This window comes from Trachypithecus francoisi, unplaced genomic scaffold (assembly GCF_009764315.1).
Source record: "Trachypithecus francoisi isolate TF-2019V2 unplaced genomic scaffold, Tfra_2.0 Lachesis_group8, whole genome shotgun sequence".
Taxonomy (NCBI): domain Eukaryota; kingdom Metazoa; phylum Chordata; class Mammalia; order Primates; family Cercopithecidae; genus Trachypithecus; species Trachypithecus francoisi.
Genome location: NW_022681473.1, coordinates 69523185 through 69528762, shown reverse-complemented (window position 1 = coordinate 69528762; position 5578 = coordinate 69523185).

The window sequence follows — 5578 nt, the reverse complement described above, 5'->3', positions numbered from 1 at the left end:
ATGCCTTTGATGGCCTCACCAGTAGATTGGACACAGATGAGGAAATAATCAATGAACTTAAAGATATGTCAGTAAAAACCCCAAACTGAAAAGCAAATTGGAAACAAGCAGGGCGAGGGTAATAGAATGTAGTAGCCAAGAAATGTGGGGCAATTAAAAATAGTATAACATACATGTAAAGGGAATATTAGAAGGAGAAGAAAGGAACAAAATAATTACTCCAAATAACTAAGAATTTTCCAGAATAATGATAGACACCATACCACAGATCCAAGAAGCCAAGAAAACACCAAGCAGGATATAGATCAAGACATTTACACACAGGCATATTATATTGAAACTGCAGAAAATCAAAGACAAAAAGAAAAAAAATTGAGACAAGGTATCACTATTTCACTTTGTCACCCAGGTTCAAGTACAGTGGCACAATCATAGTTCACTGCAGCCTTGGCCTCCTGGGCTCAAGCAATACTCATACCTCAGCTTCTCAAGTAGCTGGGACTACAGGTGCACACCACCATGCTGGGCTAACTTTGTTTTTATTATTTGTAACAATGAAATATTGCTTTGTTGCCCAGGCTGGTCTTAATTTCCAAGAACTGCAGAGTGAGTTGGGAAGTTAGAGACTCAAGAGAGCCAGTTATGTTGTTCTGGTTTGAGTCCAAAGGCCTGAGACCCAGAAGAACTGATGGGTCCAGTCCAAAGCCTGGCAGGTTTGGGAACCAGGAAAAGCCTATCTTTGAGTTTGAATGTGAAGGCAGGGAAAAGTCCACGTCCCAGTTCAAAGGCAGACAGGCCAGCAGGACTGTCTGATAAGGGGATGATATAGGGAAGAAAAAAAGATATTTGGCTACACACACACACTTCCTCCATACCAAAACAAGGAGGAAATAATCATGACAACTAAGGTCTTCATTTCTGTAACTAGTCACATGGTCATAGCTGGTATATATAACTACCTTTTTCCAGTACACATTCCATATTCCCTTTGCCTTCAGCAAGCACCTCAACTAGTCAGTTTTTTTGTCAGGACCCCCAGACCTTCATTCCTGAGGGATCCTGCAATTAGTAGTCCTGCCTGGATTAGTTCATTGTAGTTTGAAACTGACTTAAATCACACGGCATGGTAACACTAAGAGATGTCCTAAAGGGATATCCTGTATTCCAAACATACTGTTTGTTGTCTCCATGGTGAAATAGTAGTCCAATTTCCCTCTTGGTAGTCAGGAGTAATCACTCAGCCAACACAGTAACTCTCTTCTTTGCCTGTTGATTAAGAGGCACGAGGAGCCCAAGATGGGTGGGCAACAGTCTTAACTTCCAGTTCGGTGGAGTCATTCTGTGTCTCTTTGTGGAAGCATTCCTCCCTTTGGGACTAAGACTTCTAGGCCAGGCAAGCATAAGGTCACAGGAAGAGGAAGCAACAGTTTTGCTAGGGAGTTATGAGGGGTAATTGCGGTGCCACTCTTATTTCTACCCCTTAATTTCCAGACCCATTAATCCTGGCTTTGGGAGGAATAGCACCATATATTAGGCACCAATTCAGAGCATATATGGCCTTCTGGAGGACCTTGCCCTGACCTTGCAAGGTATTAACACCTACCTGGCCCTGTAATTGAGTCTTCATAAGACCATTCCAATGTTCTACTCAGCCAGCTGCTTCAGGATGGTGGGGAACATGGTAAGAACAATGAATTCCATGATCATGGGCCCATTGCTGCACTTCATTTGCTATGAACTAAATTATTTGATAAAACAACACTGTGTGGAATACCATGACAGTGGATAAGGTATTCTGTAAGTCCACAATAGTAGTTTTGACAGAACCAAGTTTTGCATGAAAGACGAATACATACCCAAAGTAAGTGTCTATTCCAGTAAGAACAAAACACTGCCCCTTCCATGATGGAAGTGGCCCAGTGTAACCAACTACCCACCAGGTAGCTGGCTTGTTGCCCTAGATAATTGTGCCATATCCGGGGTTCAGTGTTGGTCTCTGCTGCTAACAAATGGGTCACTCAGCAGTGGCCATAGCCAGGTCAGCCTTGGTGAGTAGAAGTCCAAATTGCTGAGCCTGTGCATAACCTCCATCCCTGCCATGCCAGCATGGTTGCTTTTGTTCGTGAGCCCACTAGGTGATAGGGGATTGCTGGAAAAGAGGCTGACTGGTGTCCACAGAACAAGTTATTCTATCTAGGTGATTATTACAATTTCCTCTGCTGAGGTCACCCTTTGGTGAGCATTCACATGGGACACAACTGTCTTCATGATTTTTTGCCCATTATGGGGGTGTCTATTCACATACCTCTTCCTCAAATTTCCTTGTCAACGGTTGTCTAATCACATCCCTTCCAAGTCCTTGATCATCCAGCCAAACTATTGTCTACAGCCCACGAATTAATATATAATCATATCTGGCCATTTCTCCTCCCAAGCAAAATGAACATCCAGGCACACTGCTTGAAGTTCTGTCCACTGGAAGGATTTTCCTTCACCACTGTCTTCAGGAATATCCCAAAAAAGGTACCGCAGTGCTGCAGCTGTGTATTTTCATATGATTCCAGCCTATCTTAAAGAACTATCTGTAAACCAGACCTAAAACTTTTATTTTCTTCTGTCAAATGATTGGAGGGAACTCCCTATGGCCTCATGGGTGTGGGCTAGGAAAGAGAGGATAATATATTTAGGTTGGTGCAAAAGTAATTGCTGTTTTGCTGTTAAAAGTAATGGTTAAAATCACAATCACTTTTGCACCAACCTAATAGGAATGGGGACCATGAACACTTATTTGGGCTACTACTTCACGTATTAATAACTTACTTGTGGCCAGGCGCGGTGGTTCACGCCTGAAATCCCAGCACTTTGGGAGGATCACGAGGTCAGGAGATCGAGATCATCCTGGCTAACACAGTGAAGCCCCATCTCTACTAAAAAAATACAAAAAAAAAAAAATTAGCTGGGCGTGGTGGCAGGCGCCTATAGTCCCAGCTACTCAGGAGGCGAAGGCAGGGGAATGGCATGAACCCGGGAGGTGGAGCTTGCAATGAGCTGAGATCGTGCCACTGCACTCCAGCCTGGGCAACAGAGCAAGACTCCATCTCAAAAAAAACAAAAAACAAAACAACAACAACAACAACAAAAAACTTACTTGTACCTTCAGGGCCTGCTCAGGTCCAATCATGTATATACCACTTCCGTTTGGTGATGGGGTGTGCTGTGCATGCCAAATTTTATGGCTTGGTGGGTTGGATAACATCTAGTTCATGACAGGCAGCTCAGGTGGATGGTACTGTGGTGGCCCACAGTTAAGTGTCCAGCCTCTAAGGGCCAGTATCAGGCCAAGAGCGGTTTCTCAAAAGAAGAATAGTTTCATGCTTGTAATCCCAGCACTTTGGGAGGATGAGTCAGGCAGATCACGAGGTCAGGAGATCGAGACCATCCTGGCCAACATGGAGAAACCCCGTCTCTACTAAAAATACAAAAATTAGCTGGGCGTGGTGGTACATGCCTGTTATCCCAGCTACTCAGGAGGCTGAGGCAGGAGAGCCACTTGAACCAGGGAGTCAGAGGCTGAAGTGAGCTGAGATCACACCACTGCACTCCAGCCTGACGACAGAGCAGGACTCCATCTCAAAAAACAAAAAACAAAGAAGAAGAAGATGAAGGGAAAGAAGGAGAAGAAGAAGAGGAGGAAGAGGAAGAGAGAAGGAGAAGAAGAAGAAGAAGAAGAAGAAGAAGAAGAAGAAGAAGAAGAAGAAGAAGAAGAAGAAGAAGAAGAAAAAGAAGAGAAGAGAAAAGAAAAGAGGAAGAAGAAGAAGAAGAAGAAGAAGAAGAAGAAGAAGAAGAAGAAGAAGAAGAAGAAGAAGAAGAGGAGGAGGAGGAGGAGGAAGAGGAGTAGTTATTCAAAGAGGATAGCGTGGCCTTGTTCCAAAATCTGAAGATCCTCCACTGCAATTCACCTGCAGGGGCCTGCCAAAGGCTCCAAACAGCCTCTCTCTCTGCCACTGACACTTCAAGCACCATTGTATCTGCTTGGTCATATGGTCCAAATAGCATAGCTTGCACAGCAGCCTGGACCTGTTGAAGAGTCTTCTCTTGTTCTGGGCCCCACTCAGAATTAGCAGCTTTTTGGGTCACTGGGTAAGTGGGCCAGACACCCAAATAAGGAATATATCACTTCCAAAATACAAAGAGGCCCACCAGGCATTGTATATCTTTTTTGGTTGTTGAAGGGGCCAGATGCAACACTTATTATGTTAGAGTGATATGACCTGTTCCATATCATTGATCCCCTAGAAATTTCACCAAGGCTCCTGAATTTTTTTCAAATTTATTTCCCACTCTCTGACACACAAATGTCTTACCAACAAGTCTAGAGTAGTTGCTACTTCTTGCTTACTAAGACTAATTAGCATAGTGTCAGGAATGTGATGGACCAGTGTGTGATAGCTTGAGAAAGGGAAAGATGATCAAGATTCCTGCAAACTAAAGTATATCACAGGCCAGGCGTGGTGGCTCATGCCTGTAAACCCAGCACTTTGGGAGGCCAAGGCAGGCAAATCACTTGAAGTCAGGAGTTCAAGACCAGTCTGGCCGACATGGTGAAACCCCATCTCTAGTTAAAAATAAAAAAAATTAGCAGGGCATGGTGGCAGGCACCTGTAATCCCAACTACTCTGGAGGCTGAGGCAGGAGAATCACTTGAACCTGGGAGATGGAGGTTGCAGTGAGCCGAGATCATGCCATTGTACTCCAGCTTGGATGACAGAGACTCCGTTTCAAAAAAAAAGTATGTCACAGAGTTGGAGAATTCATACACTCCTAAGGTGGGAGAATGAAGGTGTATTACTGGCCTTGCCAACTGAAAGAAAACTGCGTCTGGAAATCTTTATTAACAGGAATGGAGAAAAAGCATCTGCCAAATTGATTAGCTTCTACCAGGTACTAGCGTGTTAATTTGTGTAAAAAATGAAACCACATCTGGTAAACCTACTACAATTGGAATCATCACCTAGTTAAACTTATAATAATCCACTATCATTTTCCAAGATTCATCTGTCTTCTGCATAGGCCAAATAGGAGAGTTGAATGAGAATGTGGTGGGAATCACCACCCCTGTATCTTTCAAGTCTTTGATGGTGCTGCTAATCTCTGCCATTCCTCCAGGAATGCAGTATTGCTTTTGGTTTACATTTTCCTAGGTAGAAGCAGCCCTAATAGCTTTCATTTGGTCTGTCTCACCATGATAGCCCTCACTCCAGAGGTTAGAGAACTAATGTAGGGGCTTCTGTCAGCTGCTAGGTATGTCTATTCCAATTATGCATTCTAGAACTGAGGAAATAAGCACAGGATGGGTTCAGGGACCCACTGGTCCACTGTGTATTTTCACACTGTGAAGGTACAGGACCACTGTAAGATAGACCTAGGCTAAAATCCCATTCATCACCTGACCTCCACACACTGACTGTCAATCACAGTGATATTTTGGGTCTCTCGGAATTAGTGTCAGTTCAGAACCAGTGTCTAGTAGTCCCTGAAAGGTCTGATTATTTCCCTTCCCCAATGTGGAGTTACTCCA